Below are 20,903 nucleotides of genomic sequence, written 5' to 3' on the forward strand. Positions count from 1 at the left end.
AGAGAAAAAAATCATACCAGACCTACTCAGTTCCTACTATTTAGAGATTCAAAATGTATTAAGTTCAAAGTGGAGTACATACACCCACCAGAGGGTTCTCCCTCTCCCTCTCCCTGGGCCCCTCCCCTCTGCTCGTGCTTTCTCTCCCTCTCTCTCTCTCAAATAAATAAAATCTTTTTTCACAAAAATTAACAAAGAAAAAAAGAGAGTCAAGCCAAATAACACTCAACTCTAGAGTACAAACCGACAGCTACCAGAGGGGAGGTGAGTGGGCTGATGGGGGAAATAGGGGAGAGGCATTAAAGGAGTACACTTGTCTTGATGAGCCCTGAGTAATATATGGAAGTGCTGAATCACTATATTGCACACCTGAAATGAAAATAGCACTGTATGTTCACTATACTGGAATTAAAATGTTTAAAAAAAAATTTTAAAGCTATCAGAACTGGATACTTGGCTATATCTGTAATAGTTATTGCAAAGAAAGGCAGATTAATATAATAAAGCAAAATACAACCATGCAACAAGAAAATGGTAGAACTAACAAAATTTTATCAAGATTATGAGGTAAGACTGATTATCTTATAAATTGTAAAACTATACAACTTTTAGAAGAAAACATAAGAAAAAATTATCTTTGAGACATAGGACTAGATGAAGAGTCCATAGATGTGACACTAAAAGCACAATTCATAAAAAAAAAAAATGACTGAATGCACTACATGAAAACTTCAAACTTTTTTGCTCTGTAAGATACCCAATTAAGAGGATGAAAAGACAAGCTATGGATGGGAAGAAAATTTTGCCCATCACATATCTGACAGAGGACTGAAAGGGTTTTATACCTAGAATATAGAAAGAACTCTCAAAGCTCAACAATGAAAAACAACCCAATTTGCTCATTAGGGAAACAATTTGCCCATTAGGGAAAGGCAAATCAAAACCACAATGAGATATCACTACACAACTATTTAGAATGACTATTATAAAAAAAAAAAAAAAAAAAAAAAACGTGAAAATACCTAATCCTAACAAGTTATGGAGAAACCAGATCGTTCATACATTGCTGGAGAGAACATATAGTCTGGAACATAGTCCAGCAGTTTCTTATAAAATTAATCATACACATACAACATAACCCAGCAATTCCACTCTTGGGCATTTATCCCAGAGAAATGAAAACTTAGGTTCACACAAAAACCTATGTATAAATGTTCATAGCCGCTTTATTCCTAACAGCCAAAAACTGGAAACAATTCATATGTTCTTCAACAGGTGAATAATCAAACTGTGTACTGTGGCACAGTCATACAATGATACTATTCAACAATAAAAAGAAATGAACTACTGATACGTTCCATAACTTGGATGGTTCTCTAGGACACTGTGCTGAGTGAAAAAAAAATCAATCTCAAAAAGATACATACAGTAGGACTCCATTTATGTAGCATTCTCAAAATGACACAATTATAGAGATAGATCAAATTAGTGGTTGCCAGTAAACAGGGATGGGGGTTAGGGAGGAGACCTTGAGCTGCATGAGGGAGTTTCTTGGCAGTAATGGAACAGTACTGCATCCTGACTTGGCGGTGGTAAAATGAATCTAGACATGAAATGTTATTAATTGCACAAAACTACATACACAGACACATGAATGAGTGCATTAAAAACCATGAAAACTGAATATGGCTACTTAACACTCTTGTACAAATGCCAGCTTCCTGATTTAATGTTATTAATGTTATATTATGTGAGATAATACAACTGGCAGAGCTGAATCAAAGTGACACAGAACTCCCTACACTATTTTCACAATTTCCCATGAGTCTATAATTATTTCAAAATAAAGCGTTTTTAAAGTGATATTCAATCACACTCATTTTTTAAATTACTAATATTTTGGGACACCTAGGTGGCTCAGTGGTTGAGTATCTGCTGTCGGCTCAGGTCATGATCCTGGGGTCCTGGGATCGAGTACTGCATCGGGCTCCCCACAGGGAGCCTGCTTCTCCCTCTGCCTGTGTCTCCGCCTCTCTCTGTGTGTCTGTCATGAATAAATAAAATCTTAAAAAAAAAAAAAAAGTTTTACTTAGGAAAGCATATACATGAACAGGAAAGACACCAGAATGAGATTCAAAAAGAAGTCTATTCTATCCACAGCTTAAACAAGCCACAAGCTCACTGTCATCCACAAAATTTAAGAGTGGTATTAGATTATTCCCAAAGACATTCCAGCTCTGAAGACATTGTAACTCCATGAGTTCTATAACAGGAAAGTTGCAGCAACCATAAAGAAATGTATGACTAAACTGTAACCAATATTTACTGAAAGTATACCAAAGTTTCCGTATTGCCAGGAATATTAAATACAAGACATAGTCTAAGTTATCATTAACATAAACATAGAAAACAGCACTTACAAAGACAATTTTACCTCAAAGAAAATCGATTACCAGAGGTCCAGTTGAAATATAAATATCCAGATAATAGGCAAAGGTGGCTATTTTGCATGCAGCCTCACCATGGTCAAAGTCCTCTAACTTCTACTCGTGGGCTTACATTAGGCTCTGTATCGCAACAAACAACACACCAGTGCATTCAGGAATGCTGGTGTACAAGCTGGGGATCATGATTATTCTCTCTCTCTCTCTCTTTTTTATGATTGTATTTATTCATTTGAGATAGAGAGAGTGCATGCACAATGTGGGGCTCCATGCAGGGCTCAATCCCAGGACCTGAGATCATGACCTGAGCCACTCAATGGACTGAGCCACCCAGGTGCCTCATGATGGTTCTCTTAAGAACTAAGAATATCAAGACATCCAAGAAAAAATTCTTTTCCTTTTTTCTATCCACTTACTTTTTCACCATCCACTTGAGTTAGACTTAATAAGAGAATTTTTTTTTTTAAGATTTTATTTATTCATGAGAGACACAGAGAGGCAGAGACACAGGCAGAGGGAGAAGCAGGCTCTATGCAGGGAGCCTGATGTGGGACTCGATCCCAGGACCCCGGATCACATCCTGGGCCAAAGGCAGACGCTCAACCACTCAGCCACCCAGGCATCCCAATAAGATAGAATTTTAGAGGTCTATTATTCAGGGGAAGCTAAACATCTACCAGGTAATTATACCACCCTGTTATACCACCTGCTATCCAGAAACATCACCTACCTGAAACAGAGTCCAAAAACCAGGAAAGAAGCAAGAGTCCTCTAAGCAGCAAAAATCAATATAGCAAGGTCCTAGCACTAAAACTCCATGCTTCCTTGGCTCCTTATTCAGAACCTTCTAGAATTTTTATCGACTATTCGTTCATCAAGTGTGGTTATGGATTCCACTCTTACATAGCACACTAAACATATCATATTAGAAAGGCAAGGAAAGTACAATAAGCAAGTGTAATGAAAGCAAAGAGATACAGCTAACAAAGTAATAAGTAAATCAATCTCCAAACCAACATGATTTAGAAAGGAATAGTTTTACCAACAAATGAACAAAATATGGTGATCTGTATATTGCTGACTGAGGAAACTAATGGCTGGAGGCTCTTCTGCAAATAAACCAGTATGTGTTCACTAGTGCCCAAGACATATGAAAGGAACCACCAAAGTATTATTTTTTTAACTAGTATTATAGACAGCATAAACCATCTTATTTTTTAAACAGGGAAACAAAACTGAAAATTGCAGTTAAATTATCTTTCCAGCATTCTCTAGTATTGAACTAAGTTACATCACATCTGAATTTTACCATAAAATAGAGACATACCAAAATTCAAAACAGAAGAAACAAAACACGGAATCCTGAGAAGTTGAAATATCATGTTGAAATTCATTCAGGCAACAAAGCATACATGTGAATATTTTATGAGCTAAAAAGTGAGGCTGCATTACAGTGAGTGAACAAACTAATATCCCTTCCTCATCAATTCCCAGATGCCCTTTAATAAATAAAACAAACACAACACTTCAACCTCTCTAAAATATAGATGCTCTGAAATAGAGATGTATCTACAATTGCTGTCACCCAACAGCAGGATGTAGTTGGTGAAAATCTTATCTCCCAGAAAGATCAAGAAGGCAGCGACATGAAAGTGCCTTAGATATGACATAAAAAACGGTCATTCAAAATAATCTTAAAAAGACAAAGAAATGATCAGAAACCTGTCAAACCAGGGCAGCCCGGGTGGCTCAGTGGTTTAACACCTGCCTTCAACCCAGGGCATGATCCTGGAGACCTGGGATCGAGTCCCACGTCGGGCTCCCTGCATGGAGCCTGCTTCTCCCTCTGCCTGTGTCTCTGCCTCTCTTTCTCTGTGTGTCTCTCGTGAATAAATAAATAAAATCTTAAAAAAAAAAAAAACTGTCAAACCATAATCAATGGAGATAATTACAGAAAATTCTCAAAAATAAATTGCATCCTTTTACCTTAAAAGATAGTACATTTAAGTACTTATCACAAAACTCTCAATAAATTTAGCTGTTATTATTACAAGATGACAAATACGGACTAGTAGGGCCAATGAAAATATCTATGATCATAGTGATCAGGAATCAATAAGCATGTATTAAGTGCCTACAAGGTCACCAGCACTATGCAGTAGCAATAAAAGTTCAGTGCCATGAACCTATGCAGCACTAGTTTTGATCAAATAAATGGTGAGTGGCACAATAGGAGTATAACATATTGAACCAATAAGGTAAAGCTTCCCGTTACACTCAGCAATGATCAGAACTTACTAAGGTGGTGCCTTGCAGGCTCAGTCAGCACAGCACATACCTCTTAATCTCTGGGTTGTGAGTTCAAGCCCCACTTGAGTACAGAGATTATTAATCAAATCTTTAGGGGCTCCTGGGTAGCACAGTTGGTTTAGTGGCTGCCTTCTGCTCAGGTCGCAATCCTAGGGTCCTGGGGTTGAGCCCCACATCAGGCTCCCTGCTCAGTGGGGAGTCTGCTTTTCCCTCTCCCTCTGCCCCTCCAACTACTTGTCTGCTCTCTCTCTCCCTCAAATAAATACATAAAATCTTTTAAAAAAATAAAATCTTTTTTAAAAAAAGAACTAGTATGTTTAACCTTTTTTGTTTTAAAGGTTCATTTATTTATTTATTTTAGAGAACGCATGAGCAAGGGAAGGGCAGAGGGAGAATCCAAGCAGACCTAAGTGCAGAGCCCCATGCAGGGCTCTATCCCAGGACCCCGAAATCATAACCTGAGCCAAAATCGAGTCTGACGCTTAACTGACTGAGCCATCCAGGTGCCCCCCCGCAACTTCTCTTAAAGTACTGTTCTTTATTTAGGCCCAATGGCAGAAGTTGAAACATAAATTGTGTACTTGTTGAGAGTCACCAAATAATTAAATGAATATAAAAAACTGTCAGCAAAATGAGTCTTGTGATTTTACTAGGGAAAAAAAAATCTCTTTTCCCACTACTTTCCAGGCTTAGATAGAATAAGGGATTTTAGATTAACTGCCTCTTAAAATCCTTCTAAACTTGGAGCTTACACACATGATGAAGGAACCTCTCCACTCCCAGGATTACATGGAAAGGGACCAATTCATACAGAAATGCACATTTATTAAAACGCTATATTTCATTTATATTAAATGTTCAGAACAGACAAATAGAGATGGAAGGTAAGTCAATGGTTAACTAGGACTGGTAAGGGAGGTGGGGAAGGTGAATGAAAAAGTTCTAAAACTCATTGTGGTGGTGGTTTACAACTCTGGAATATACCAAAAGCCACTGAATTGAACACTTTAAATAGGTGAACTGTATGGTATGTAAATGACTATTCTCTCCAAAGAGCCGTTTTTTGTGGTTTTTTTATTCTTTAAGATTTTATTTTTAAGCAATCTCCACACTCAATGCAGGGCTCAAACTCAACAACCCTAAGACTCCAGCAACCAAAACAGCCAGGCACCACTATTATTTTAAAACTTTACCTCTTCATGAGATTTGACAAATCATAATTACTGCATTATGGTCAAACTCCATAGGCTGTACCCCTCGGTTGGATATTCTTCTTGACCTGGCTAACCTCATCACTGACAGGCCTACACGGTACAGTCTCATTAACAATCTAATTATTTCTCAATAAATACAAATATTAAGTAACTGGGGGGGGAGGGAGGCAGTACATTTTATATATTTTATTTTTTTTTTTTTTAATTTTTTTTTATTTATTTATGATAGTCACAGAGAGAGAGAGAGAGAGAGGGGGGCAGAGACACAGGCAGAGGGAGAAGCAGGCTCCATGCACCGAGAGCCCGATGTGGGATTCGATCCCGGGTCTCCAGGATCGTGCCCTGGGCCAAAGGCAGGCGCTAACCCGCTGCGCCACCCAGGGATCCCTTTTTTATATATTTTATTAATGTTAAATAAAATTCACACAGTATTTTTATATAAGTGGCTTTTCAAAATGATTATTTTCATAATATTTTTTCAAAAATTTGAAAAATTGATTATTTTTCCAAAAAAAAAAATCCTGGGGGCACCTAGGTGGCTCAGTCAGTTGAGGGTCTGCCTTAGGCTCAGGTCATGACCCCAGGGTCCTGGAATCGAGTCCCACTGTCAAGTTCCCTGCTCAGAGGAGAGAGCCTGCTTCTCCCTCTCCCTCTGTTTCTCCCCCTGCTTGAGTGCACGCTCTCTCTCTCTGTCAGATAAATAAAATCTTTTTTTTTAAATCCTGATAAAAGCATCTATTATAGCATTCTGATTTTAAAAGACTGTTACTACTCTATCAGGAAACTACCAGTTATCAGCTAGCATACAGATATAGTCTCATAATGGCAGTCTTTGAAATGGATGACCCTTGTAGGGTATAAGAAAAGACACATTTATGTTTGTAGAATCTCAAAAATATTCTGCCCCATAAGAACAGGGTTTAAATTAAAAAAAAAAAAAATTCTAGAGCTCACAGATTTATTTAACAGTCTGCATGAACCCAACCCACCTCGTATGGAAGACTATGCTTGTTGGTTAGCATGCTTTGGAAGAAGTTACACAGAATAAACAAGAATGAATAATAAATTCACCTACGTGTGCATTTGTTTATACTACTTTTAATCCACATGTACCACTCTATTTAAGGATCCTACTCAGAGGAGCTCACTAGGTAGAGAGGGACTTAATCTTGTCTTCAATGGGAAAAAAAAGAAAAAGAAAAAGAAAAAGAAAATCTTGTCTTCAATGCTAGGCACGATGGCACACAAAGTAGATGCATTTCTCAATAAAAATTTGCTGAATGAATGGAGATTTCTCAGCTGATTGGGCCAACTGGCTGCTTACAACTGCATTTTCTATTTAGGAACATTTGGAAAACCTTTTTTTCCCCTCTAGGCTGGCTTAAAGAAGCACCTAGAACAACAGAATCTTACTACCCACATCATCAGCCCAAATTGTAGCTCCCTTTTTATGATGAGCAACATAAGGTTTGAGTAAAACCTCTGTATGTGATTTGATCATGAAGAAATGTCTTCCCACATTCCGCCTTGGACTACTATGAGGAGCGCCTGTTGGCAGTCTCAAAGCCATTTTTAATGCTCTCTAGAGAGTAAAAGAATCAAGAAATGAGATTAAGCTTAGGAGTATGTACTCCAAAAATATTTTAGGGTGATGGCAGGTACACTGTTTCAGGAATACAAGTTTTGAGCAGTTTCTGAAATGTTTTGAACACCAACATACTAGTGGCAGCCTTATACTCAAGAGCATGCAAATATTCTTATACTGTGCATGCAAAGCTTTAGTGATAAGGGAAAAATAGTTTACCTCTAAATATACATACACAACACACTTTCTCCAAGTAAAACAATTTGAACCTCTTTACAGCTTATGGTTTTTCAGAATACTGGTGTGATAACAAAAATGCTCCAGTACTATAGGCAACAGTAAAAAAAAAAAAGGTGGGGGACGACGGGGGGGGGGGGGGAAGTACCTCCAAATTTGTTAATGATTTAGCAAAGTCTACAATCTAATGAAGAAAATACAAACATAACCATACCGTAAGTCAGAGCACGGCTTGTGCTGTAAAAGGGTTTTAAAATAGCAAAAGAAAAGAGTGATCACTTGATTAGGAGAATAGAAGAAGAGCTCGCAGGCAAGGTGACATTTGAGCTGGGTTAGATGGATGATCCCTCTAGTGAGGTAACAACAGTTGAAATTCAGAGCACATGCTCTGCCCCAAAAAAATATTTTATAGATAAAAATAGTTCAAGTAGAGAACATATACCCAGCCAAGCCCCAAACATACTTTATCTTTTAAAATATAAAACCTACTATATAAAGCAATGAAAACTTTCCTACTTCACCTAGATTTCTTCTATTATTCCACTATTCTTTTACCACATGAGCATGAATCCTTTGCACTTGTTACTGTGCTGAGATATACACTTTTTCCTAAAGATGATAATTTTACACCTTTCCATTAAACTGTTATACCCTGGGAGGCCTGGGTGGCTCAGCAGTTGAGGTCATCTGCCTTCAGCCCAGGGCGTGATCCTATGGCACTGGGATCGAGTCTTGCATCGGGTTCCCTACATGGAGCCTGCTTCTCCCTCTGCCTGTCTTTGCCTCTGTGTGTGTCTCTCATGAATAAATAAATACAATCTTTAAAATAAAAAAATAAACTGTTACACTTTTGAGAGCAATGGCTGTAATCCCTTTCTATTTTACCTTTCCATAATACTTCTTAAATAAATACATACTCAACAGATATTGTTGACAGGTTAAACCTAGCTCTGATTATTGTGACAATAAGCTATCACTATCACAAAAGATGTCTGCGGGACAGATATTACAAACAATTATATATTCGTACACAGAAGAGAAAACATCCAGATTTAATATCTACCCTAGACACTGAACTAATTGTTGTGCTTTAGTGTAACTTGCTCAGAAAGGGTGCTTATTTTAAAAGAACAAAATTAAATCTCTCAAGCAGCCTTCATAGAACATTATATCTTTGTCACAAAGTCTTAGGACAACACATTTATTGTGACACAGTGAATTTGCAGAGAAATGAAGGACAGTCCCAGTTCCCAAGGATCTCAAGGGACAGTTCACAGCTCAAGAAATGGCTTGACAATGTGTATACATAAGACAATGTGTTTAAAACAATATGAAAAGCACACAGGAAAAAAATGTTTTCCAGGAAGCACAGCCTAGATATTTCAAAGACAATTCTTTCTGAATGTGCTCTTTTAAAAGTTCAGAAATTCTTTCCTCTATTGTTTAAACTCGAAGTAAACAAAGATAGAAATTTGGAAACGTGTTTTAATCTTCTACTTAGCTATAGTAGGAGATGGAAAGGGAGATTATGCCTGCAAGCTGGGCCTGACATCCTTATCACAGAAGAGGATCAAAGGGGAGGGAGGAGAGGAATATAGGTGTAACAATGCCAGATACCATCAGGATTACTACAAAAGAACATGGTTTTATGTGTCTGCACTTCCTAAATTCTGTGGGAAGAACAGACTACTTCTCAAAACATTATTAATCGAATTTGGCTTTCAGTTTCCCTGTTTCTTGTTATTGCCAGCCTGTGAACTAATAATGTTCCACGCCACTCAGAAAGTTACTAGACAGTGAGTTAATCAAGGAACGCTTCAGGAAGTTGTTAGTATTGCTTTAAAGAAAAAAACAAAAAAAACAAAAGAAAAAAAAAACTCACTGAGCCAGGCATTCCAACAAAATTCACTCTTTCAGAGAAGTAATTTTACAAAATAACTCAGAATGTTAGAAAAGACAGGATGGAATGCTATTTTTGATCATGAGTAGCAAAAAAAAAAAAAAAAACTACAGAATAACACACCCACTGCTACTTTGTTTATAGGCTTGTAACTTGCACATGCAAGTACTCTCTACAAAGTATTGTTCAAGAAGAAACTGTCAAAAATGAATGCTTATGAAAACATTCCTTTTCTAAATAAGGTCTCTAACAAGGGATGTGCCGTTTCTGAATGATTTCTTTAGCAAATATTGACAGGTATAGCACAGCAATAATGGTCAGGATGAGAAAAAAGTCTCTTATACTTGTTTTATCAATAGAAAAAGTTGTTACTAATTACAATACCTGCGATTCAGTATTCAGTCCTAGAAATTACCTGGACGGTAGACATCTGCTAGGCAGAACGGTATTTTACAAAAGTGACTTTATTTCTTTAAAAAAAAAAAAAAAAGCATTTTTTTTTTTCTAATCCTACAGACCCTCGCAACCTAAGAAGTTGGTTTCGTTGTGGTCTTCCTTCCACAAGCACCTCGGGCAGGAGGTCGAGGTAACTTTCCGCAGTTCAAGGGTTACGGCAAATCCCGCTCCGCGGAGCTCCCGCTGCGCACCGACGCAGCTCCCTGGGCTGGCTCCTTCGCCCTCATCTCGGGGCCCGAGAGGCTCCTGCTCCCGAACAACTGCAAACCCAGGAGGGAGGCGAGGGGAGCGGGCCAGGGACGCAACTGGGACGGCAGGAGAGCCGGGCATCAGCAACCCGGAGCCCTCGAGAGCCTCCTCTCCAGAAAGGACGGAGAGTCTGTGCCCAGAGAACCTGCTGCCCGGAAGCCACCACTTCCCGCGACCGGCAAAGAAAAGTTGCACGACGAGCTCGGCGCCCAGGCTGCGGCGGCCGCGCGGACCCGGGAGGCCGAGACTCGCACCGGCCCGGCCGGCTCCGGGGCTGCGGGAGCGACCGCGAGGAGCGGGCGGAGACCCGAGAGCCGAGCCCGAGGGACAATGCTGGACCGGGCGGCGGCGGCTCGGCCGCTCCAAGGGGGTCCCCGCGCCTCTTCCCGCCCGCGGCCGCCAGCTGCCGCCAACTCTGCTCCCGGCCCTCCCTCCGCCGCCGGCCGCCGCCGCCGTCCTCTCCGCGGGGCGGCTCCCGAGAGTCGGCGAGGGGCCGAGGAGCAGAGGCGGCGGCGCGCGAGGAGGAGCCCCGCGCGCGGAGGGGAAACGGGCCGCGCGAGGGGAGGCGGGCGCGCGCGGGGCTGGGGACGCGGGAGGAGCCGGGCGCGCGGGGTGCAGGGTGCGCGCGGGGTGCAGGGGGCGCGCGGGGGGTAGGGGGCACGGGGAGGGGTAGGGGGCGCGCGCTGGGCAGGGGGCGAGCGAGAAGAGTCGGGCGCGCGGGAGCAGGGGGCGCGCGGGGCGGGGGGCGCGCAGGGGGAGCCGGGGAAGCCGGGCGCGGGGGGGGGGGGGCAGGGGGCGCGCGAGGAGTACGGGGCGCGCGGGGGCAGGGGGCGCGCAGGGCGGGGGGCGCGCGAAGGGAGGCGGGCGCGCGGGGGGCAGGGGGCGCTCGAGAGCCGGGCGCCGGGGGTGGGGGGGGGGGTCGGGGGGTGCCGAGGGCGCGCGAAGGGAACCGGGCGCGCGGAGGCAGGGGGCGCGCGCGAGGGGAACCAGAGGCGCGCGAGGGAGCCGGGCGCGGGGGGAGCCGTGGGCGCGCGCGGGGAGCTGCGGGCGCGCGAGGAGAGCCAGGGGCGCGCGAGAGGAACCGGGCGCGCGGGGAGCAGGGGGCGCGAGGGGAGCCGGGCGCGCGGGGCAGGGGGCGCGCGAGGGGAGCCGGGCGCGCGGGGGCAGGGGGCGCGCGAGGGGAGCCGGGCGCGCGGCGCTCCCCGAGGACCCGCCGCCGCTCCGGCGGGTTTTCGGTTGAGGCGGGGGGCTGCGCGGCCGGGCGCCGTCCGTTGGAGTGTGTGCGGGGCCGGCGCAGCCCGCCAGCCATCCTGGCCCGCCTCCCCTCGGCTCCCACCGGGAAGGGAGCCGCGCGCGGGCCGGCGACCTCGGCTCCCGCCAGGGCTGTGGCCCCCGGTCGGGCGGGCATCCCGCCGCCTGCCCCGGGGGCTGGAAGAGAAAGTGAAATGAGGCGTCTTTCCCCGGGCAACACCTACCCGTCCCCAGTCCAAGTGCAGCTGCCTCGCTCCTCGGGCGCCGCCGGTCCCCGCCCTCGGGCCCCGGGCTCCGTTCTCTTGACAATGGCGCGTCCCCTTTAAGGAATAATCCGATCGGAACCGATGTGTGGTTAAACCTCCGACTCTGATTTTCACCGGATTTCTCTCTCTCCCCCCGGAGCCCGACGGACGCCCGGCGCTGCTGCGAGCTCGTCCCACCCCTTCCCCGCCCCGCCCACTCCCTCGCCCTCCCGATTGGCGAGAGACCCTACAACAGGAACAGCAGCCGGCGCGCCCCACTGGCCGGGCAGGCCGCCGCTCACCGGGGCGCCCGCCCCCGGCCCGCCCCCTCCCCGCGGTTGGTCCTTCGCCTAGTCACTCCGCGTCCTCTAGCCTGGCGTTGCTTTGGAGAACTGGCAATCAAGGCTCACCCTCCCGCCCCCGGAAAGCGAACTTTATTTTGATTGGTAAGAGGACATCTTCCTGTGCACCTGATTGGGCAAGGCAGGAGGGAGGCCGCACGCCCCGCCCCATCGCCGCGCTCCCTTCGCGGGGCTGGGAGATCCAGCCGCAAAGTCCTCCCCTGGCTTTGCCTCCTTCCCCGCGCCTTTCCCGTCCAGCGAGGCCAGGGGTCGTGGACGAACTCACCGGCCCGTGTGGGAGAAAGCGGGCAAGGGCGGAGAGGAGCGTGCAACATCCTCTCCACCGGGGGGCTGTGCCCGGAGCGGGGATCCCGCGCGCCCCCGCGCGTCGTCTAGCCGTGGATGGGCAGGTGAGGGTGCATCGCAGCACCTGAGATTCTGGGACTAAGTCCTCCCGACGTCGGCCCACGTGTGAGCGTGCACGGGCATCTCGCCACCCCGAAGAGCTTTAGTGAAGGTGTCTGCAAACCTGGACGTGTCACCTCGCAGTCGGTCACAAAAAAAAAAAAAAAAAAAAAATCCTACTTAAATCATTTCCATTAAAAAGTTCGGCTTCATCCACGTCCCCTGTTGGGCGGGCGTTCGTCACGAAAGCTAAGGGACTCCCGAGAAGACTGAAGACGCGGTGCCTCTCCTGCCCCCTCCGAAGCCGAGGACGTCCGTCTCCCTTGCTAGAACCCTCGCAGGGGCGCCCAGGTTGAGCCCACACCGGCAGCAGGAGGCTGTTTCTTGAGAGGAAGATGGTGTCTGGCTCCGGAAGCTTCACCTTGTGCCGCAAAACCTCCCCCCGCGAGGGGAGGAATTCTTGGACAGGCCCAGCCCGGTGGGTCCTGACGGCCCCGGTTTCCCACCAGAGCTGCAAGAACCGAAAGGTTGTAAGGACGACAGCTGAGGACAGTTATGCTTTGGTCCCCATCTAAGACTTTTAGGGGGGGTAACGTCTAAGGGTCCCGGCCCTCCTCCGACTGCCCTTGAACTTGGGGAGGCCTTTGGACCTCAGGCTGTTTAGTGCAGGTGCAGGGTAGTAGCCCGGGGGAACCCAGAGGTGCCCTGAAAGTGGGCTTTAGTACCAGAAACGGGGAGATAAACATCGGTTAGGTCAAGACTTTTTCGGTGAGTTCAGCTCAAAAATCTTTGGGACACACACACACACAAAAAAAAATCTTAGGGACACAACCTTAAATATCGAAAGGTGAGCAAAAGGGAAATGCTGTTGGTCTTTCAGGTAGTTCTAGTGAGGGCGCAAGACAAGCAGCTAGGTTATATGGCCTTCAGAGATGCTTATATAAATATTTTGTTAAGTGCAACTAAATCCTCATTTTCAGACTATTCCATTTTGATTTGGGGTTGTTAGGGTTTTTTGTTTTGTTTTTTGTTTTGTTTTTTGTTTTTTAACTATAGTCAGGATCAATTCCGTTTTTCTTACAACAGTCAAACTACTGCTGGGTTCTGATATTCTATATTAGAATTTAAGAATATTCTATATCCTAGGGGCACCTGGCTGGCTCCAGTCATGATCCTGGGATCCTGGGAGGGAGCCCCACATTGGGCTCCCTGATCAGTGGGGAGTCTGCTTCTCCCTCTGCCCCCCCTCCCCCACTTTCTCTCTCAAATCTTTTTTTTTTTTTAAGATTTTATTTATTCATGAGAGACACAGAGACAGAGAGAGAGGCAGAGACACAGGCAGAGGGAGAAGCAGGCTCCATGCAGGGAGCCCGATGTGGGACTCGATCCCAGGTCCCCAGGATCACACCCTGGGTGCTACTGCTGAGCCACCTGGGCTGCCCTCAAATCTTTTTAAAAAAGAATATTCTATGTTCTAATATCTAGTATGATCTAGATATTTCAGATGTGTCCACAACTACAAGTTTTGTTTGAGGTCTAGGTGATATTTTCAAGTTCTTCGTAAAACACCTGTTCTGTGATGTCCAGATTATTCTGTCACACGAGCACATTGGGCTCATAATTCCCAAAGGCAGTCTGCAGTAACCTCTAAATTCTCTTCCCTATACTTAGCCAACCATGCTGAGATCATTACCTTACAAACATAATTCATATTATTTTTTCTCTATTTCACACTTGCCCACAACAGGATTGCTTATCACTTTTTAGCTCATACACCCAGCCCTCTACTAGCTGATACTACTATTAGTATTCACATCGAGGAAAAATTTAGAAACCTGCAAACCTAGAGCTTCCAATATGCAGGTCATTCTTAAGAATATTCAGTGTTTGAGCACCTGGGTGGCTCAGTCAGTTGAGCATCCAACTCTTGATTTGAGCTCGGGTCATGATGTCCAGGTCGTGGGATCAAACCCCGGGGTCAGGCTCTGTTTAGCACGTTGTCTACTTGTCTCTCTGCTTCTGCTCCTCCCTGTCATTCTCTCTCTCTCTCTACCCCCTCTCTCTCATAAATAAATAAATAAACAATAAATAAATAAATAAATAAATAAATAATATCTTTTTCAAAAAGGTAAACGACTTAAAAAAAAAGGAAGGAAGGAAGAAAGAATGTTCGGTATTACTGAACCAGTCCCTGGAAAAATTTACAATCTGTACTTTCCCCTTCAGAGAGACTTTATCTCCTGGAGAAGTTTACAATGTGCACTTTCCCTTCAGAGGAACTTTATCCCATACTTTTATTTCTCATCTGCAAGCTAGATTCCCCATCCTTTAAAAAGAAATATTCCCAGAGGTGCCTCGCTGGCTCACTTAGTAGAGTATACAATTCTTGATCTTGGGGGTCGTGAGTTCAAGGCCCACATTGGCTGTAGAGATTAAACAAGTAAAAAATGAAATATTCTACCGATGTGCCAGCATGACTCAAGCTTTTTAACATCCTTGTATATGGATCTCTTTTAAACTCTGTTAAAGGGTGAAATACATTAGGATCATTTATCCTACCCTGTTTACACACAAAGGTAAACCACATCAGAGAACTACTTGTGAAGCCAGTAATTCGTTTTCCTTAGAAAAATTGTTACCCTTTATAATGCAAATTCTTTTCAGTTCACTGTAAATTTATATAGTAACTATTATGTGCTAAATAAAGAATGGGGGGGGGGAATGACTATGTCTCCACTCTCCAGAGACAGAATCTCCACATTCTATCCAAAAGTGGCACAACTCTACCCCTCACTTAGCACGTAGGTGGATACTATCTATTAACTAGTGGTTTTCTGTAGTAAAATTAAGAAAAATCCAATTCCTAGAAACTGTCCACAAAAATTTCTTCCCCCAGCCCTTTATTAATATTAACAAGAGCCACCCCTGGGTGGCTCAGCAGTTGAGCATCTGCCTTTGGCTCAAGTCATGACCCCGGGGTCCTGGGATCGAGTCCTGCATCGGGTTCCCTGCATGGAGCCTGCTTCTCCCTCTGCCTGTGTCTCTGCCTCTCTCTCTATGTCTGTCATGAATAAATAACATCTTAAAATATATATATTAACAAGAATGAAGCAAATTAAGAGAAAATACGTTCCTAGTAATTTGATTTTATAAAGAAACTTCAAAGAAATATTTCCAGGGCACCCGGGTGGCTCAGTCAGTTAAGCATCTGTCTGCCTTGGGCTCAGGTCATGATCTCAGGGTCCTGGGATCAAGCCCCATGTGGGACTCCCTGCTCAGTTAGAGTCTGCTTCTCCCCCCTCCCCGCCCCTTCCATTCACTCATGTTCTCTCTCTCTCTCTCAAATAAATAAATAAAATCCGTTTTAAAAATAAAAAACAGGGGATCCCTGGGTGGTGCAGCGGTTTAGCGCCTGCCTTTGACCCAGGGCGTGATCCTGGAGACCTGGGATCGAATCCCACGTCGGGCTCCCGGTGCATGGAGCCTGCTTCTCCCTCTGCCTATGTCTCTGCCTCTCTCTCTCTCACTGTATGCCTATCATAAATAAATAAAATAAATAAAAAATTAAAAATAAATAAAAATAAATAAATAAATAAAAAACAAAGCTTAAAAAAAAAGGAAGAAATATTTCCTGAATCTCTATAGAGGAAGGAGTTCCATGTCCTTCACCTTCCATACTTCAGAGGGTCCCTCTGTAAAAAGAACACTGATATTCATTGGGAATATCACTGAATGACCTTCAAGCATCAGTAAAAGAGTCATTTTTGTTCAGTATATTCTATCTACTGAGGCAGAAAGGAAGAGATACTAATACATTTTTGGAAAGATTTCCAATTCTCTCCTGTTCAAAATCCTTTAAAGATTCTCAAGGCAAAAAAAAAAAAAAAAAAAAAGATTCTCAAGGCACACACTGAATAGAGTCCAAGGATTTCAGCAAAATATACATCTCCCTTTCTAATGACTCCAGGCTACCTCTCAGATTTCTTCTCTGACCACTCCTTCATTTGACACTTAAAATGGCTCCTCTATTGATATCAGTGATCCTGTTCTTTCAAGCCTCAATGCTTTTGGGTCCTTCCCTTTGTGTCCTTCCCTCCTTGCTCACCTGGAGGATTCTCATATTCCTGTCCATCAACATCCAATAGAACCATTAGCTTCTTTGTGAAGACTTTTCAGATTGGACCCCCTTTCCTGGCATGATTATTTCTCTACCACATACATACAACTATTAGATTTCAAATTGAAGATAGGACTTAAGTGTTTCTTTTTCTGTCTCTTGCGCTAATCTGATTTGTTCTCCAAGATCAAAGGCCTCACTTAGGCACTTTGGTATCAGCATCACTTGGGTCAATGCCTGGCATAACTGATGCTTTCAATAAATGCATTTCAAATTGAGTCGAATGAGCAAGGCTGAAACAAAAAGGTTAACTTAAAATGTGAAGATCTAATTAACCAGAATTCTATTCTAAGAACATTTGAATTACTTATATTTTATTGTAAATATGTCTTATCAATGAGTCTAGATCACCGATTTCCAGACTTTATTTCATGAACTGAAAATTTGCAAGGAATTTTTGGTAACTGACATAGCCTTAATAACTTTTGATTTTGCCAAGTAAAGGTATCACAGTAAGTCTAAATAAATATCTATTCTTCCCATTATTCCATAAAATAAAAATATTTTAAAACCAAAACTTGAGGGGTGCTTTGGGTGGTTCAGTTGGTGGGGCATCCAACTCTTGATTTTGGCTCGGGTCATGGTCTCGGGTCCTGGGATCCATGCTCAGAGTCTGCTTGGGATTCTGTTTCTCCCTCTTCCTTTGCTCCTCCCCCTGCTCACATTCTCTCTAAATCAATGAATCAAATCTTTAAAACTCTGGGGCACCTGGGTAGCTTAATCAGTTAGGCGTCTGACTCTTGATCTCGGGTCAGGTCTTGATCTCAGGGTCATGAGTTCAGGCCCCACATTGTTCTCCTTGCTGGGCATGGAGTCTATTTAAAAAACAAAATAAAATATCACCAAAAATTGGGAAGGTTATAATTTCAGAATAAAAGCTCTTTGAATAAATTTGACATAAAAAAAACTTGCAAAAACCTCTGATTGAGACTAGAATATTCTTTGCACTTCAAATTATTTGATCCGATGCCTCTTTTCATCTATTTTTAAAGGATGTTGAGAAATGAAAATATTCCTAAGGTTTTCTTTTCCTCTGATGTCCGGGGTGGTGGTGGGGGGTAACTATTTGATTTTTTTGTTACTTTTCACTCTACCTTCCAGTAAAGGTCATAGCATCACACTAATTGACTTGCTAGCTTCCTACCAGATTATCTGTAGAGAAATTCTTATTATTTGTGAACGTGCTTACAAAATGCTACTTGAATTCCTTTCTGTACCATGTTATATAGAGCTCCATTCCTTTTCTATTGGGAACTTACCACTTTTTTTTAAGCTTATCACTTTTTAAAAACCATCATTTAATCCTTAGAAAGCTCCCCCATTGTTTGTCAATGAATCAAACAAGAAAAAAAAAATTTTAAGATTTTATTTATTTATTCACGAGAGACAGAGAGAGAGAGAGAGAGGCAGAGACATAGGCAGAGGGAGAAGCAGGCTCCATGCAGGGAGTGCAATATGGGGACTCCATCCCCAGGACTCCAGCATCATACCCTGAGCTGAGGGCAGACACTTAACTGCTGAGCCACCCAGGCATTCCAAACAAGAAAAATTTAAATTAAAGAAATTTCTTACCCATGCAGCACATTCCTGAACTTACAAAAATTTTGGTTACGTGCCTGGTAACCATCAGTAAATATCATAATGTCTACCCTGTGTCAGTTATAATAATCATAACATGAGCCATATTAAAACACATAGAGAAGTGTTTGTGTTATATTAACGGAAATATATATATATATATACACATATACACTCAAGTATAATTATATATAAAAGTGCCCTTTTAAATAGTGCAACCGAATCAGACATAAATTCTTTATAATGGGCTAGCTCATAACAGCTAAGCATCCTGCAGAGGATTTTCTGATGCTATGGTAAAAGTCTAGAAATATCACCTCCTAAACTATGTCAAATAATTGATTTCCTTTTTCTTTTTTTCAAATAATTGATTTCTTGTTCAGTGGAATGCATGATTAATGTATTTGAGATCATCTTCCATTAATAAAATACTATATTTTGTCTTCATTTTCTATACATATTTTAGATCATTTAGGAGCTTTATATTTTAATACTATTTTATTAATTGGGATACCTTTATCAAAAAGATCTTAACTTTGTCCAAAATATCTTATCGGTGATATGTTAGTACTGTGCCATTTGGATTTTTTTTTTTTTTTTGTCATTACAAAGGGGCTTCTATTCTAAACAGATCCATTGTGTGAAAATGTGAATTTAAAGAAGAGATAAATCAAGGATTAAATACTGACTTTATAAGTGGATTACTCTGAGGGAATTTTTAGAATTTTATTCAACTTAGATCTATTTCCACTCAACAAACTGCTTTTCAGAAGTAAAAGGCATGACTTAAAGCAAGACACCTATATTCATACAATCCCCTTTGTCTATTTCTCAGTGAAAATATCTTTGAATTCAGCAGCCAAGAACCTGTAGAGTGGTTACTTTTCAGATTCGATTTTTAAATTAAGTTATTTTAAAAATGAACACATCATCTGTCCTGGCTGAAATGTTTATCTAGCACTCTGGTGAAATCGCTTTGAAATCACCTTAAAACCTTGTTAAATTTTAATGTGTATTTTAAAGTGTTGCTCTGATAAGTACAAATTTGTAACTGGAAAGAGATACCTTTAAAAGAAGACAAAAAATAGTTTTTAATCTGCTTCCAGTTTGTAATTTGAAGGAACGTGGATGGGAAAATGTAGGCACTCTATTTAAATTCATCACTACCACCTATCAAACTCTTTCTCTCATTTGGGAGAGGAATTCATGAATTATCCAAAGAACTGGAAAATCTGATGGTGGGAGACAAGTTACATGATCATACCACTAGCAAAGGAGTATGGCATATGACTAATCTCCTTTGGGGGCTTCTGTCTGTTGATAGAAAAACAGAAAAACAAAGCACAAAGGAAAGTCTCTTTAATTAATCCTACCAGCCAAGCAAAATAAATAGATCACTTGTTTCAGCAACAGAGGCAAACTGTTAACAATTGAGAAAAGCCACCTGCAGGTGCTTTTGAACACAAGCTGCCCCAGAGCCCAAAATTACTATTGTTTAACACGGGGTCAGCAAATTTTTTCTCTGAAAGGCCAGATAGTAAATATTTTTGGCTTTGTGGGCCATCTGGTCTCTGTCACGACTACTCGGTCACTGTAGCACAAAAGTAGCCACGGAGAACACATAAATGAACCTGCGGGGCTATGTTCCAAAAAACTTTATTCATGGACATGGAAATGGAATTTTACTTAATTTTCATGTGTCTGAGAGACACCTAACTCTGGGAAACGAACAAGGAGTGGTGGAAAGGGAAGTGGGTGGGGGGTTGGGGTGACTGGGTGACGGGCACTGAGGGGGGCACTTGATGGGATCAGCACTGGGTGTTATGCTATATGTTGGCAAATTGAACTCCAATAAAAAATAAAAATAAAAATAAAAAAATCTTCATGTGTCAAAATATATTATTATTCTTTTGATTTTTTTTAATCATTTAAAAATTTAAGAACCATTCTTAGCTTGCAGGTCTGAGAGAGAGGTAGTGGATCAGATTTGCCTACTGACTTCTGGTCTAATATACTCTAATTCATCAAAAAAAGTTTTTTTGGTTGATTATCTGGTATGTGGTAGGTACTATGCTAGGCCTGAAGACTTTAATGGTTGACAAGATAGACATGGGCTCTGTCCTCATGGAGCACATGGATGTATAATTAAAAACTGTAATAAATGAAAAAAAACTGTAATAAATGGCTATGAAGGAAGAGTACAGAGTGCTCTTAATCATGATTTATAATCTAGACTAGGAAGGGGATGCCTGAGTGGCTCAGGTGTTAAGGGTCATGCCTTCCTCTGGGGTCATGATCCCAGGGTCCTGGAACAGAGCCTATGTAGGGCTCCCTGCTTAGCAGGGCATCAGCTTCTCCCTCTCCCTGTGCCCCTCCCTCTTGCTCATGCGCATAGGCGCTCTCTCTCTCTCTCTCTCTCTCTCTCTCAAATAAAATCTTTTTAAAAATCTAGATTAGGAAGTCAGGGAAGTTTTCCCTAAGGAAGTAGCCTCTGACTGAAAAATTAACATG

The 20,903-nt window shown here is 42.8% G+C and overlaps 1 protein-coding gene across 3 annotated transcripts in view; it reads right to left on the minus strand.

Moving 5' to 3' along the window:
- FRYL (FRY like transcription coactivator) overlaps positions 1–12,011 on the minus strand; it is a 257,372-nt gene extending 245,361 nt beyond the window's left edge. For all 3 annotated transcript variants that reach the window (XM_035704622.2, XM_035704639.2, XM_035704578.2), the window contains exon 1: positions 11,871–12,011. The gene's annotated coding sequence lies outside the window, so the exon portion shown is untranslated. The remainder of the gene's footprint in view (positions 1–11,870) is intronic.
- Positions 12,012–20,903: the final 8,892 nt, after the last annotated feature.

The sequence above is a fragment of the Canis lupus genome, chromosome 13 (genome assembly GCF_003254725.2).
Source record: "Canis lupus dingo isolate Sandy chromosome 13, ASM325472v2, whole genome shotgun sequence".
Taxonomy (NCBI): Eukaryota; Metazoa; Chordata; class Mammalia; order Carnivora; family Canidae; genus Canis; species Canis lupus.